The sequence below is a fragment of the Sminthopsis crassicaudata genome, chromosome 4 (assembly GCF_048593235.1).
Source record: "Sminthopsis crassicaudata isolate SCR6 chromosome 4, ASM4859323v1, whole genome shotgun sequence".
In the NCBI taxonomy this organism is placed as follows: domain Eukaryota; kingdom Metazoa; phylum Chordata; class Mammalia; order Dasyuromorphia; family Dasyuridae; genus Sminthopsis; species Sminthopsis crassicaudata.
Window position 1 is genome coordinate 31,182,244 of NC_133620.1, and position 16,105 is coordinate 31,198,348.

General features: G+C 40.7%; 1 protein-coding gene across 8 annotated transcripts in view; it reads left to right on the forward strand.

Annotated features, from left to right (window-relative positions):
- The window catches only part of EVI5 (ecotropic viral integration site 5), a 214,584-nt gene that overhangs the window by 25,532 nt on the left and 172,947 nt on the right, over window positions 1-16,105 (forward strand). For 2 of the 8 annotated variants that reach the window (XM_074266231.1, XM_074266230.1), the window contains exon 2: window positions 13,887-14,054. The exons of the other annotated variants lie outside the window; for them this stretch is intronic. The gene's annotated coding sequence lies outside the window, so the exon portion shown is untranslated. The remainder of the gene's footprint in view (window positions 1-13,886; window positions 14,055-16,105) is intronic. 8 annotated transcript variants of the gene reach the window in all.

The following is a 16,105-nucleotide window of genomic DNA, read 5'->3' on the forward strand; positions in this document are numbered from 1 at the left end:
CAAATTTGAACTCCGGCCCTCCTGAATTCCGGGCGGGTGCTCTATCCACTGTGCCATCTAGCTGCCCCAATGAAAGATGTTTTTATGAAAATGGGGAGAGTTAACACATTTGTGTATTTCAAACAGTTTTTTAATATATATCTAGCTACTCATAAAATCTATGTTTGGTTAATGATTTTGAAAAAAAGGAAACTTTGCTAATTATTCCTCTTTACTTATTCATTTATTTATTTATTTATTTATTTATTTATTTATTTGGTAAATGAGCCAATTTGAATCTTGTCTTGTGGATTGGTTATAACTATTTTCAAATGCCAAAGGTCAGAACATGGAGTCATTAGATTTTTTTTTTTTTGTGAAAATTTTTGTGATTTGTGAAAATAGTTAGACTCAGAATTATTCTTTCATTTGCTTTTAGATTTATTGAATAATTGTTTAAGAATCACAAAATGAGTTTTGAAGCATCATGCATTGGAAAACAGTTCTGGGTTTGGATCTAGTGAGACCAGGGTTCAGATTCTGTTCCTGATACTTACTGTATGACTTGGCAAGTTTATTGGACCCCTATGACTCAGGTGATTCCCTGGGACTTGTTAATGTTGACATGGCTTGCTTGTCTGTAGCTTCACCCAGGAACAGGTTGAATTGGGAGTGAGACGTAGATGTTTAAATGGACCTGGATCCTCCTGGATGTGGGTCGGTTCCCTCCTGGGAGGTCTGAGGCTTCTTACAGCTCTGCTTCCTACACGATGGTGGGCATGTCTCAATGAAGTGAGGACTTGGGGGTTTTGGGCACTCTCTGGCATGCTGGGCCTGCCTGCCCTTTGGCATCCTTGACATCAGTTTCTTCTGGGTAAGTGTAATGTTCGGGCTAACTTTTTGGAAGTCCTCCTGATTGGGCCATGGTCTCAGCAGGATAGTCACCACGAGGATGGTCAGGAATAGAGTCCAAAGTCTTTATTGTCTCCTTTAGTCTGTCTCCTTCACAGTCTGTTCACTCTGACTGACTTCATCCCAGTTCTCCCAGTCCTTAAATACCAACCATTATATTATCAATTCCACTGAGTTAACACTTTGTTGTAAGTATCCTTGTTTCAAATATACTTCTCCAAAATTCTGTCCCTCTATAGGTAAGTAACTTTGTTTGAATGAAACATGTTACATCCTATTCACATACAATTTAAACCTCTCCATTGCTATTTGAGACATCATTAATTTGAATTTTCTAACATTCTAAAATATGGTATTGCAGCCAGATAGCACCTTAACAGTAATTAGGGATTGAACCTATGACCTCAGTAGTCTAAGGCCCAGCTTCTTATACTGTGGGTTGCGACCCTATCTAGGGTCTCATAACTGAATATGAGGGTTATGAAATTATAATTTATTATCAATAAATGTTTGATTTGTATACCTGTTATATATCTGGAGTCATGTAAAAATTTCTCAGGCAAAAAGGAGTTGTGAATGGAAAAAGTTTAAGAAGGCCTTGCTTGGGGCTTTGAGGCTGATGCTAGAAGACTGTTAGTATTAGAGAGGTCTTTTTTTTTTTTTTTTTTTTTAAGGGAAGAAACTTGCATTTATTAACAGAACTTTGTAATTTCTCCAAGATTGTCCAAACTATTATTTCTGAAGTATCTTTCAGCTCTATGTCTATTATGAAATTTGGAGATTAAGGTGATAAAATTACATGCTTTTGTGTATATCATGTAATTAACCCCTGTAAAAGCAATATGAAATTTGCTTCCTCAAAACTTTTGGTTGTGACATTTTTAAATACCAGTTTTTTGTCCCTGCAGTGAGTTCATTTATCCTTCCTGACATTTAATAATATTTTGGCACTTAGAAAAGGGAGAACTAAAAGTATGATTGGGGGAGGAAACGAGAAGGGCAATCAAAGTGGAAAGTGAACACCAGAGCAGGAAATTAAAACATGAAGAGAGTGTGAAGTCCTTCATCAACTTAATTTACCTACTGCTTTGATATTTGCTGGAACTCTATCTTCCCAGAAATCAGCTGGAGTCAGGATCACTAAATGTCTTTATTCTTTATCTTTTACCATCACCCTCCCACGCCAGGTCACGAGTTCGAGAGAGCGGGAGTTCCACGACCCAAGTTTCTCCTCCTCCTACTCCTCCCACACAAGTCACTTCCCCCTCTGTGTGTGTGTGTGTGTGTGTGTGTGTGTGTGTGTGTGTGTGTGTGTGTGTTTTGAATAGTTAAGATCAGTTTACATTGTTGGCCATTGAAGTGTTTTATTCAGCTTGTCTTTTGGATTCTAATCGACTTTGTTTTATTAGGTACATGTAGAACTCATGTAACAAACATTGAGTAACAGATGTTGAAAAGCAAAATACTTTGATTAAAGCATAACTGTTTGACTCATGGAAGATCCTGTGACTGGCTCTGAAAAGCTAGTGCCAGACAAACCAAGATAAATTATGTAGAACTATAGAGGGCCAGCTTCATTTTCTACTCACTAATCCAGATGTTGTTGGTATTTTCTTTGAGTTTATGAAGGCAATCCCTAGCATATACTTCACTTCAGGGTTATTAAAAGATAAATCTTTTTGGATACTTTAATCCATATCCTTTAATTTTCTGATTACTACTAGAAATGTTACCTTGTCTTTGGCTTGCCAATTACTTTACAGTTTTGATGTGTAACTTTAAGCTCATTCATGTTCAGTAATAGTCATTTAGTTCATTAAAAAAGAATTTTGGGTGCTAGATATGTACAAAAAAAATCACCTTAAATTTTTTTTCTTCATATAGTCATGAGATATTTATTTTAGATTGATGCTTTCATCATTGTGAATTTTCTATGAAGAATGTAATCATTTCAAAGCTTCTATATAGGGGCTTTTAACCTAGCGTTCTTTGAGCTTATTTTAATTTTCTTTTCTTTTCTTTTTTTTTTTTTTTTTTTTGCTGAGGCAATTGGGGTTAAGCCACTTGCCCAGGGTCACACAGTTAGGAAGTGGTAAGTGTCTGAGGCTAGATTTGAACTTGGGTCCTCCTGACTTCAGGTGCTCTATCAACTGCAACATCTAGCTGCCCCAAACTTATTTTTCCAAAAAAAAAAAAAAAAGGTATTTTGATAATTGTTTTTTCATGTAATTGGTTTTCTTTGTAATTCTTTGTATTTTATTTTCTGCATTTAAAAATATTATTCTGAAGAAGTCTATAGGCTTTATTTACTAGTCTGTGTTGTGTCCACAACACAAAAAAATTTCTAGCATATCTTCTGCAATTGCTGGCTTTATTACCTAAGCTCTCAGATTTAAACATATAATCTATCTAAAAGGAAAAGGACCCACTTTTAAAATATTTTATAGCAGTTATTTTTGTGGGGGCAAAAAATTGGAAATTGTGTGGATGTCCATCAGTTAGGGAATGATTAAACATGTGGTGGTGGTATGTGAATGTAATGGAATACTATTCTATAAGAAATGATGAGCTGAGGATTTCTGAATGCTGAGTGAAGTGCGCAGAACCAGGAGAATGTCGTATACAGTAATACCAATATTGCACAATGATCAGCTATCATAGACTTAGCTATTCACAGCAATAGAATGATCCCAAACAATTCCGAAAGACTGGTGATGGAAAATGCTGTCCACATCCAGAGAAAGAACAATGGGATCTGAATGCAGATGTAATCAGATGTTTCACCTTTTTGTTTTTTCTTTTCTATAGATTTTCCCTTTGGTTTTGATTCTGTTACGATGTGAATAAAATGGAAATATGTTTAACACGATTGCACATATGTAACCTCTATCAGATTGCTTGCTGTCTTGGGGTACCTGGGGGAAGAAAAGGAGGGAGAGAAATTTGGAATTCAAAATCTTATAAAAATGGGGCAGCTAGGTGGCGCAGTGGATAGAGTACCAGCCCTGAATTTAGGAGGACCCCAGTTCAAATCTGGTCTCAGACACTTAACACTTCCTAGCTGTGTGACCCTGGGCAAGTCACTTAACCCCAGCCTCAGAAAAAGGAAAAAAAAAATCTTACAAAAATAAATGTTGAAAACTATCTTTACATGTAATTCTATACTCTTTGTCCTCTTCGCTACCCCCTTATTTCTTTATAGATTTTGGAGGATATTATTTCTGTATTCTATATTTAACTCATTCCCAATATAAGTAGATTTTCACAGCTATAAGCCCTCCTCTCCTATCTGTGTTGGTTCTTTCCCTGAACCTCATTGATATAGCATAATTACTATTTTTACTTTTTCCTAGATGGTTTTCCATTTTAGAGTTAGGCCACCATACTCAGGTCTGCCCCATTTTTTTTCTTTTGAAATGCCCAGTGGGGCTTAGACATATAGTATACATTTCCATGCATAAAACATAAACAAACAGCAAGTACAGATGTTGAAAAGTTTGTCCTTATTGAGTTCCTTGAAATTAATCTTTTTTGTTGCTTCTTTTAAGTTAAATTTTCTATTGAATTCAGATTTAGTTGAGACAAAATCCTGAAAATCTGAGAGTTCATTGAGTGTCTATTTTTTCATTCAATATTATACTTAATTTTGCTGGATATAACATTTTTGGCTACAGGCCTAGTGCTTTTGATTGTTGACACACACACATATATGCTATATATTTTGGTAGTAAGCTTATTTATTTTTAATACACATTGCTTTTTGAGTCATATTGGGAGAGAAAAATCAAAGCAAAAGGGAAAAACCATGGGAAAGAAAAAAAAAAACCAGAAAGAAACTGGACATACCATGTGTTGATTTACTTTTAGATATTTTTCCATCTGCAGCTGGCATTTTTTTGTTCAGTCTACTGGGATTGCTTTATTTAGATCACTGAACCACAGAAAAGAACTATAGCAGATCATCACAAAAAAAAATTCTTGTTGTTATTGTATACAATGTATTCCTGGTTTTGCTTGTTTTGCTCAGCATCAGTTCACGTAAATCTTTCCAGGTCTTTCTATAATCAGCTTGTTCATTATTTTTATAGAATAATAATATTCCATTACCTTCATGTACCACTTTTGTTTAGCTTGTTTATCCATTCCCCAGTTGATGGGCATCTGCTCTTTTTCCAATTCTTTGTTTTGTGGACATATAATATTCAAAGGACCTTGTATTGTAGCTGCTGATAAAAATAAATGATAAATGCTTACTGTAGCTCCAGCATATTTGAAAATTTTTTTGGTTTGTTTCCTATAAAATTTTCTCTTTGATCTGGGGGGGGTTTCAAAACTTTGTAGGTCTCTTTTGAGGTGGTGATTGGTGGATTTTTTTCTATTTCCCTTTTCCCCTCTTGTTCTATTACTTCAAGATAATTTTCTTTGATTATTTCTTATATCATTTTATCATGTAAAAGTTCTTTTTTTTGGTCACAGCTTTCAGGTAGTCCAGTTATTCTTATGTTTTCTCTTCTCAATCTGTTCTCCAGATCTGTTGTTTTTCTTATAAGGTGCTTTACCTTCTTTTCTGTTTTTTCATTCTTTTTTTTTTTTTTTTTTTTTTTTTTGTTGTTGTTGTTGTTGTTGTTGTTGTTATTTCTTGGTCCCTTATAGCATCACAGCTCTTCCTTGCTCAATTCTAATCAAAGAATCATTTTCTTTTTTAAGATTCTGGATCTCCTTGTCCAGTTGATTGACTTTCTTTTCATAATCATCTTGTTTTCTTAGATGTTCTTGTTTTCATTTTTTCAGTTTTTCCTCAGTTTCTCTCATTTGATTTTTAAATATTTTTTTGAGTTCTTCTGTAAATTCTTTCTGGCCAGGCAGCCATTTAACATTACTCCTTGGGATGGAAGAGACTTTTTTTATTCAGTGTCCTGAAGATGAACCCTGTCTTCCCTATTCCCATAGTAGTTTTTTGTGGTTGGGTTCTTTCCTTTTTGCTGCTTTTTTTTTGGGGGGGGGGAGAATTTATTAGTGTAAGCACCTCTAATCCTGGGGTGGGAGGATTCCCCTCTGACTTGGAACCCCAAAGCAAGAGCTCCCCTTCTTGTGAATGCCCTCCTGGCCTCCACACTCCCGGTGTCAGAAAGACCCTTCCCCTTTCCTTGTCAGCCAGCCCTCCCAGGCTGTGGGGAGGTGGCTGGCCCCGGGCTCCGCTGTCTCTCAGGAGGAGCCTGTGGGGATTTCTTGGGGATTTCTGGGGCCCTCCCTTGAGGACCCCTGTTCTGGGACACGCCTTGTTCTCTGGTCTGGCCTTCCAGCATCGTCCCCCACCCTGACCTTTGCTGGAGTTTCGGAGGCTCCCCTGAGTCACCCTTTTAGAGGAGGGACCCCTGGACACCTCGCCTCGCCCCCCTTTTGTCAGCTCCATAAATCTGCCCCTTCCTTTGGTGTTCAGTGGGCCTCCTGTCCCTGGGGGTGAGAGGGCCTTTGCCCTTCTGGTCACCTTCCTTCTAAGTTCTAACCCCTTGGTTGCTCTGCCCGTCCTTGATCTTGCCCAAATGTCTCCCCTCCCCCTCTCCTTGATGACCTGCCGGCGTCTTTTCTCTGCCTTCCCTCCCAAGCCCCACCCCCGGGCCATCTTCCCCACTCTGCTGGCTCTCCCGCTTGTGGCTGTGTCTGACGGGCCTCCGTCCCCGCCCCCCATCCTCCTCCTCACCCGCCCTCTTCAGGCGAGGAGCGCCTGGCCTCCCCTCTGAGGGAGACTGCTCTGTGAGCTCCTCCCCTTCCCCTCCTTCTTTCCCTGGGCGGACTGCTCCGCGCTTACCTCTCCCTCCGCCTTCTCCAGCAGAGGGCCCCCTCTCCCTTGGCTTTAACCGCTTTGTCTCCTGGCTCCCCCAGCTCCCCCTCAGGCAGCCCTGCCCTGGTCCTCCCTCCCCCAGGGGCCTCAGGAAGGCTCCCCGGTCTCTCAGCCTTGACCTTGTGGCTCTCCTGCTGGGCAGTCTCCCGTGGCCGCTCCTTCTAGAAGATGCCCCCGAGCTGCAGCACGCCCTCAGAGTCCTGTCCCGGACCCTTTGTGCACCACCTCCCCTGGTGCAGCTCCAGGGACTTAGTGCCGTCTCTGTGCCGCTGACTCTAATCTGCGTGTTCTGGCCAGTCTCTGTTGACCCCGGTCACCGTACATATGCATGAGTGATTTTTTTTTTTTTTTAACAACATTATCCCTTGTATTCAGTCTGCCAAATTTTCCCTTCCCTCCCTCCCTCCCCCCCCTCCCCTAGAGGGCAGGCAGTCCCATACATGCTAACTGTGTTACAGTATATCCAGATACAGTTATGTGCGCAGAACCGAATTTCTTGTTGCACGGTAAGAGTTGGATTCAGGAGGTAAAAGTGACCTGGGAACAAAAACAAAAAATGCAAGTAGTCCACACTCATTCCCAGGGTTCCTTCTGGGCGAGGCTGATTCCGTCCATCATTGATCAACTGGATCTGAGTTGGATCTTCTCTATGTTGAAGATTTCCACTTCCATCAGCATACACCCTCATACAGTATCGTTGTTGAAGTGTACAGCGATCTTCTGGTTCTGCTCATTTCCCTCAGCATCAGTTCCTGTAAGTCTCTCCAGGCCTCTGAAATCATCCTGTTGGCCAGTTCTTACAGAGCAATAACATTCCTTAACATTCGTAGATCACAGTTTACTCAGCCATTCTCCCGTTGGTGGCCATCCCTTCATCTTCCAGTTTCTAGCTACAACAAAAAGAGCTGCCACAAACATTTTGGCACACACAGGTCCCTTTCCCCTCCTCAGTATTTCTTTGGGATATAAGCCCAATAGCAGCACTGCTGGGTCAAAGGGGATGCACAGTTTGATCACTTTTTGAACATAGCTCCAAATTACTCTTCAGAATGGCTGGATTCTTTCACAGCTCCACCAACAATAGAATGCACAATTTTCTAGCCTTTTGTGCCTTATTTCCACTTATTCTCCAGATTGGTTGGATCAGTTCACAACTCCAATGCAATCATGCATTAATGTCCCAAATTTTCCACATCCCTTCTCCAGTAGACATTTTTAACTCCTTTTCTTTCCTCCAGCCTCATACTTTCCCTTTAACTGTAGAGGGAAAAACTATATTCTGTCAATCCCCCAGGCTTGCAATTTAAGTCATCCTGGATTTCTCACTATTCTCTCCCCTCCTCCAATTTCCAAGCCATCCTCCAGGCCTTCCAGTCTTGCCCTTGCAGCCTTTCCTGAATGCACCTCCTCCTCTCCTGCACCCTCCTGCCTGGATTGTTCAGTGTTGGCCTTCCTGAAGCCTCTCCCCACTCTCCTGCAGGATCAAATAGAGAATGCTCTGCTTGGCCTTCAAGGCCCCCTGCCACTTAACCCCTCCTATCTTTTCAGCCTTGCACGGACCTCCCCAACGTGTACTTTTCACGCCAGGGACGCTGGCCTTCAGGCTGTTCCACAAACAAGACACTCTGTCTCTCACCTTCAAACCCCCTCTCAGACTGTCCCACGTGCCGGGAACGCGCTCTTCTCGGCTCCAACTGGTGACCTCTCGGACTCTCAGGTTCCATCTAAAGTCCCATCTGTACTAGAAGTCTTCCCCAACCACTCTTCCCTCTATAGCTTCTCCTCTGTTCACTATGTCTTGTCCATAACTTGCTTTTATGTGTTTGTCTCCATGTTGTCTCCCCCATTAAATCTTGAGCCCCCAAGGAAGGCAGGTCTTTTACCTCTTTTTTGTATCCTCAGAGTTCAGCACAGTGCCTGGCACACTAGGTGCTTAGTAATGGTTATTGATTAGTTTGGGGAAAAGTACAAGGTATTCACTTTGTCATTTCAACCCTCACAACCTGTCTCCAGGTTACCTTTCTGGTTTATAATTTAAGCCCTAGAACTGAGGAAAAGGAGGGGAGAATTGTAAGATGTCAGTAACTTGAAAAAAAAAACTAGAATGTGTAAAGCTACAAAATCACTGGGAGAAAAATCTGAAAAGGATCACTTGGCAAACATGGCAGAGCATGCAACAGAACAAGGATCAAAGGGCAGTATAAGAAAGGCTTCAAAATGTCATAAGCATAGATGACAGAACAGAAAGACCTCAGATTGTTTGTTTGGGTCATAGGGTTCCCTAGAAAATGCAAAGGAAGAAATAGCCTAAACATCATTTTGGAAAGGAATTCCTTCAATTAAGCTCCTTTGTTTCCCTCCTGCACCATCTCTTCCTGTAATATGCCCACCTGTTCATTACCAAGTATTGCCTCTCCTTTTCTCATGTCTTCTTGTTCTAGACCCCAGGAGAGGCTCTCAGCAAAGAGACTGGAGGGCTTTGCTACTCCCTTTTCCAGGGGATGAAGGCTAAGGGACTTGCCCAGGGTCACACAGCTAGGGGGTGTCCGAGGCCAGATTTGAGCTCACTTCTTCTTGATTCCAGGCCTGATGTTCTATCAGCTGCCTCCCTCCTTTCCCCTGGTACTTACACAGTGTGCTGTGTCTTCTTTCTGTTACCGCCATCATTGAGTGTTCCTGCCCAGTTCTGAGTGCCCTTGGGCACTGGACTCTGTGTACTTATGTGTGTGCAGGCCATATCCCTCTGGTAGACTGTAAGCATCTTGACGGTGAGGAGTATTTTATTTTTGTCTTTGCCTCACACATACTGCCATTGCCAGTGATGTAATGGGAGGGAGCTCTTGGTGCAGATTCAAGAAGGAAAGACCTTGGGAATTTTGTACTTCTCAAGTTGATCTTTGCAGAAGGCTCTTGGGAGAAAGTGCAATGGAGATTGAAGTCAAAAGACTGGGGCACAGCTTCTTACTTTCCTGTCCGTTATCCATGTGACTTGGGATTTCTGTTTTCTTGATAGGGGTTTGCTAGAAGCTCTGTAGGTTCTTCTAAATCTTATAATCTTTTGAATCCATTTGTTCCATTTTAGGAATTTTAATTTAAAAACAACATCCAAAAAATGTCCTTGGGCAAATTGTACATTATTTCCTTGAGATCTTCTATTTAAATAATGAGGAATGTGAGGCCCAGGAAATTTTACATGCTTAATGAACAAAGCTGGTCTGTGCCTCCTAGTCTGGGGGCATCCTTTACCTAGCTGTTTCTCTATTTTAGTTGGTTGATAGCTTTACTTTTTGGTACCTTTTTTCTTTTGTGCATTCTTTGATTCTGAGTAGGAAATAGGATTTTTTTCTTGTATTTTCAAGGTCACTCTCCTCACTCTGCTTTTTTAACAGCTCTCTTGACTTTAAAACAGGCTTTTTAGTACCTTGTAATAGTCTTATGCTTGATTGTACTCATTTTAAATTGCCCAAAAGATTCTTACTGTTGCTCTAATTTTTGGAACAAAAACTTAGATCTCTGCCTCACAGGACTCAGAGTAGTGATGAAGATCTTGAAAAAGCCAGTATAGATGTCCTGATGCACTTTGGCACTAGTATATCTTAAGTGCTTTTTCTGAGGTTGTATGTGATTTTATTCTTGTATTTTCAGTCCAGATTGAGGCAGAGGGACTAGTTGAATGTGTTTTTGTAAAGATTTTTGTTGCTACCTAGAAGGAATATTATTTTTTCCCTTTTGGATTAGTTATGAAAATAAAATTGCAAAATTCTATCTGTCTGAACTACATTTCTGATATTGCAAGAATCTCCTAATTACTCTTCCTATCTCACACAGAATTACCAAAATGTCATTCCTAAAGCACAAGACTAATCATGCTACTCAGATCCTTGTTCAGACCATTTTAGGGGCTTCCCTTTTGTCCATAGGATCAAGTACAAACCCCTTTGGCATTTAAAGACCTTTATAACTTCATCCCAACTTACCTTTTCAGGCTTATTACACTCTTTTGTGTCTGAGGAGAGGGAAAAAAATCAACAACTGATCAGTACATCGAGAAAATTTGGGGAGTATGTGCAGTGTCCTTGATGCTTCATAGATATAGGAGGAGATGTCTCCTTATACTTCTGATTTGGAACCTCCTTGTTTTTGTCACTTTTCAACATTAGATTTTCACTGTTGCTTGGTAGTTCTTTTCATTTGTGTTTTAATCCTTGTGTATGTGATTTCCCTGGCTCTGCTTACTTCCCTGGTTTTGCATCAGTTTGTGTAAGTTTTTCCAACATAAACAAAGGATAGAGATATTTTAATCACTTTATTTGAATAATTCCAAATTGTTGGACAGAATAGTGGGACAGCCCTAACAACTGTGCATTGATGTGCCCCTCTCCACAATTCTTGCAGCACTGTCTCTTCATCACTTTTGACTTCTTTATCAGTTTGCTGGAGAGGAGGGGAGTTATTTTGATTTGAAATACTTGTTTCTTTGCTCTTTGTGCCAGGGCTGAGATGGGAAGAGGAGGAGATAGAAAATAGAACACTTGCAGTTTCAGGTGAAGTCAGGTGACAAGTTTAATGGCACTGTCAGGGAAGGAGAGTCCTCATCCTTACCTGGGTGACTCCTTAGTGCAGCTGCTCTTTCCCCTAGTGGAGCTCACAAGCCCTTCTTTAGCCCTACCTCTGAGCAGCTGTTGGAGAGTTCACATAGGCCCTCTGACTAATCTTCTGCTTGGTCCTTTCCTTGGTTCAGTCTTGTCTGACTCTGTGACCCCATGACCTAACTGTACATGGGGTTATCTTGGTAAAAATACAGGAAGAATTTGCCATCTTTTCTCTCCTACAACCTGACAAATCTTGAATTTGCTTTTTTTCTCCCAGTGTGTTCTCTACATAGTCCCAAGTTGTTTCTCTTGTCATTCATTTAATTGACCCCTGCTTTGATTTCACCATCTTTTGTACTTGGTTCTGTTGCCAACTTTTGTTGAAAACTCTGTTTTCACCCAGCCAATTGTCAGCCTTGGGTAAATACTCACCACCCACTTTTCTCACTCTATTTATTCTCACTCTAGTAAGTACTGTTAGAAAATTATTGATTCTTTGCTAACATTTGGTCTCCTTCCACCTTTTTCAGCACATGGGACTGTGACTGTTTCAAACATCTTTTTAACTTCAACTGTTCTTCTTTCTAGTAGATGACATTTTTCTCTTCACTCCACTTTGAGATGCATTTTTTTTTTTTTTTTTAATGGCCAAGGGCAGATTTCTGAGGCACTCTGCTGGAGACTATTCTGCAAGTTAATATCAAGCCATTAAATAATTCCTGTGGGTCTGTTCATTCATTTAGTTCTGAATCTAACCAAACTACCATCAACAGTATTAAAAAAATCAACCACGTATCCTCCCCTTTTGCTGAGGTATGTGACTTCTGATACAGATTTTTCTGTCTGAATCTCTAAAAAGTATGGTATGGAAGCAGGCAAGGAGGCGCTCATCGGCTTTTTCTTGGCTGCTTTTGTGAAGTCCTGGCTTGCATGCTGTGCATTTGTAGCCGGTCCACTTGTGTTCAGGCTGGGCTGATGCTTTGGTCAGGGGACTGCAAGGGATATTTGGGAAACCATATGATTGTGTCTGATGCTGTTGTCTCAAGAGTTTTGTATTTCTCAGATGTGGAGCATGACTTAAATCCTCACTGCCCTCCAGGTCAGTCACACACCTGAACAGGTTTTTGTTCTGTCTATCTTGAGCCTCCTTTGATACTTCAGAGATGAAACTTTAGTCTGATAAGCAAACAGTTGAGTTTTGTTTTGGTTCTAAGGTAGATCAGCATATGGCTTGTGCTTTGTCATTTGTGTCAGAATATCAATTAGCTGGATATATAGGGATCTTGTCACAGAGTGTCTGAGGATTCTATGACTTAGGGAGAGCAAAAAGACTTCTTGCTAATATGCTTTTCAATCTCTAGATCGACCATTAGTTACAAAATCTGCTTTATACCGAAAAAAATTATCTATACCTGGATTTTGGATGAAGAATATAAATATCATCATTTGGACTATAATGGTGATGCATAGTGTACTAAAGTAGATAAAAGTAAAGCAATGATCCGCTTTGAAATAACTTTTCTGTTCATAGGTTCTTATTAGCTCAAATAATAAGTAAATCCTACTGAACTTTTAGCTATTAGACTGAAATGATAGGATCTTCTTGCAAGAAGTCATTGAAATGTTTACAAATTTTTTTTCACTGTGCTCTTGGCATACTCATGGGCCCATGATTGCTTTTTTTTTTTTTTTTAAATTAATATTATAATTTAGGTGTGCCAAATACTGCTACTCTTTTAGGAGTCAAACAGCATGGCTTGGCATATATTTAAGTACTGAATAAATGCTTGTTGACTAACAGAAACCCCTTCCCACAGCAAAAAAAACCCACTGGTCTCAAAAGAGAGAACTGATTTTAAGAAAGAAAAATGTGAAAGCTGGGTAGCCCAGGGGAGAGAGAGCACTGAACTGGAAGTCAAGAAGATTTTGAGTTCAGATGTAGCCTCTATCTGAGTGGGATCCCAGGCAAATCATGTAACCTTGGTCTGCCTCAATTTCCTCAATTATAATATGGTAATCATACTACTACTTATAATACAGGGTTGTTATGGGGATCATCTGAGGTTATATTTGTAAAGCACTTAACACAGTTCACTGGCACATAATACATGCCTAATAAATGCTTATTCCCTTTTCCTCCATAAGCCAATCACTGGTTAATCATGAAGCATTTTCTTACCATTATTGAGCACTAAACTTTATTTGAGGGGGGAAAAATGTCAAGGTGATGATCAAAATATCTAAATAAGATTTTTATTTTTATGAAAAATACATTTCCAAGAGTTAGTACATCTAAAATCAAAGAGGAGGTATTTGTGGGTCCTCGAATAAAAATAATAAGAAAGATAAATATTTTGAAGACCAGTTGAATAAATTTGGAGGAGCTTCATGGAAATCATTTTTAAAAAGCAACCAAAAACTTTTTGGGAAAAGCAAAGGAAAAAATTCACGAGAAATTGTCAGTGATCTTCTCAAAGCCTTATAAATAGTAATGGGATGTGACATGTCACTCAAGATCCATTTCTTGGACTCACATTTGGACTTCTTCCTGGAAACCCTAGGTCCTATCAGTGTTGAGCAGGGGGAATGCTTCCATCGAGAAATCTCCACAATGGAAAAGTGATGGCAGGCACATGGAGCCCAAACATGCTGGCTGACTACTGTTGGATACTACAGAGGAATGATCCACAGACAAAATAGAACAGAATTCATTAGTAGCTACATTTTAGGTGAGTTAAATAAGCACAATTTTGTTTAGTAAAAATATATATATAAAACTGTGATTCCCATGAAAATAGTGAATGATAGATAAATTTTGAAGCTGTACTTAGCAACAAAACAAAAAAAAATCATCTATAAGGGTTGTAGATTTTCACATCTGTAAACAGGAAAAAAATCAAAACTTTTTTTATTGCTCTCAAGTGACAACCAGGATATTATTTTTCCTGCATCTAACTTTTTGTTAGTCATTTTAAGTTTAAAAAAACCTTACTTATAATATTTACCTTGTGAATGTTTCTTTAGATGAATTCTGCAGTTGCTTACTTTTTAAGCAGGTGCTAATTGTAAGGTACTCTGCTAATACACTAGGGAAGATATATGAATAGATAATATAATGCTTCCTATAATAGCTTTTACAGAATAAAGAGCAATGGACAAGAGAGACAGCTAAGAAATAGAAGAAAATCTTTTTGAACATAATTTATACTTGGAAAAAGGCCACTTCACATACTTCTACTTTTAAAATGGATGCTGAAATTTCATAGTAAAAAGTGGCAAAAAATTACATTTGTAACTATTTTCAAAAATGAAATTTAAAATGATAAAAGGGTTATCTTATATTTGACAAAAGGTATAAATATAAATGAAATATTCATTTTCCAGGGACAAAATTGTGTGATAGCAGAATAAGCTCTCTTTCACTTCACATTTGACTTTCACAGTATGTTAGTAAAAAGGATCATTGATGTAAAAAATACTTAAGACCATCATTTTTCTTAGGGATTATCTTCTTTTGATAGTGAAGTAATTTTCTTTTGAGATGCTGGCACTTTATGGAAACTAAATCCTGTCAGGAGGTGGAGTGTCATGTACCATCTAGACTGGTGTCACTGGTTTGCGGAGTGTGTGGGAGGAGTGAGGTGTCAGAAGGTGCCAGGTAAGGAGGAATTCTAAAGGCCTCGGTGAGGGAGCGCGGGGCGCCCCAGGAGTTTGGGAGTCAGTGTGATGTGGTCAGAGCTGTTCTTCAGGAAAATGGGGAGTGCAGAGGCTCAGTCAGGGGACCGGTCAGCGGGATGCTTCCCCAGGCCAGGTGTGAGAGGTGACAGATTCTGGGGTCAGTGGAGGGTGAACATCTCCTCTTAGAGCTTTAGAGTCCTTCCCTAACTCTCTCTGTTAGGGAGGCAGTGGGTCCTGCAGCTTGTAGCAGGAAAGCCGGGCACCTCCGGCAGCTCCTGGCAGCAGGAGAAGCCAGGGCCGCGCACCCCAGCCTGCCCCCCCCCCCCCGCTTTCCTCTGTGACTTCTCTGCCTAGCTCTCACAGACTGGTGGGTGTCCTCCGTTCTCGTTCTCAGAGGCCCAAGAGAACAGAGCTCCCTCCACTTGGGGCTGTTCGCCGCCTGTGAGCTTGGGAGGCCCCGCCACGGGCCACGTGGTCCTCCTAGACACTGGGAGCCGCTCACTCTTCCACTCCTGCACGTCCCTGCTTATGGAGTGCAGACCTGACTTGATGCATGCAGTGCTGGGCACCTCTTCCAGTGTCTCATGGCGATTGATGCCAGCGTTCTTCAGAGGGACTCCGAGGGTCCCTCTAGTGCTCCTCCAGGTGTCCCTGGAACGCCGGCCCCTCTCTGCATCTCCTGCCTCTGCCCTCCATGCACTCATATGGGTCTCACCCACCCTTGCTTCCAGGAAGCTCCTCAGAGCTCGTTCCCTTGGCCATGCCCTGGCTCCTGCTGTTCCCCACAGATCCACTTCTGTCTTTGTGAGCTCTGAAGTTCTCTTCTCTGATCACAAGCCATTGGCACTCCACCTCACCCCTCCCTTGCAAACCCCTTGATTCCTTGTTCTTTCCCAGACCGTTGTCCCCAAACCAGCTAGCTGCCTTCTCCTCCCTTTCCCATCCCGACCTTGGTGAGCCGAAAATCTTGCCTTATATTTTAGTTAAAAAAAAAAAAAAAAGACATTTGCCAAGAGCTTCCCTCTTTTTTCATCTTTACGTTACTGAGCTGCCCCTCCCCCCCTCGCCTTTTACTCTAGTCTGCTCACCAAAGCAAACCTCC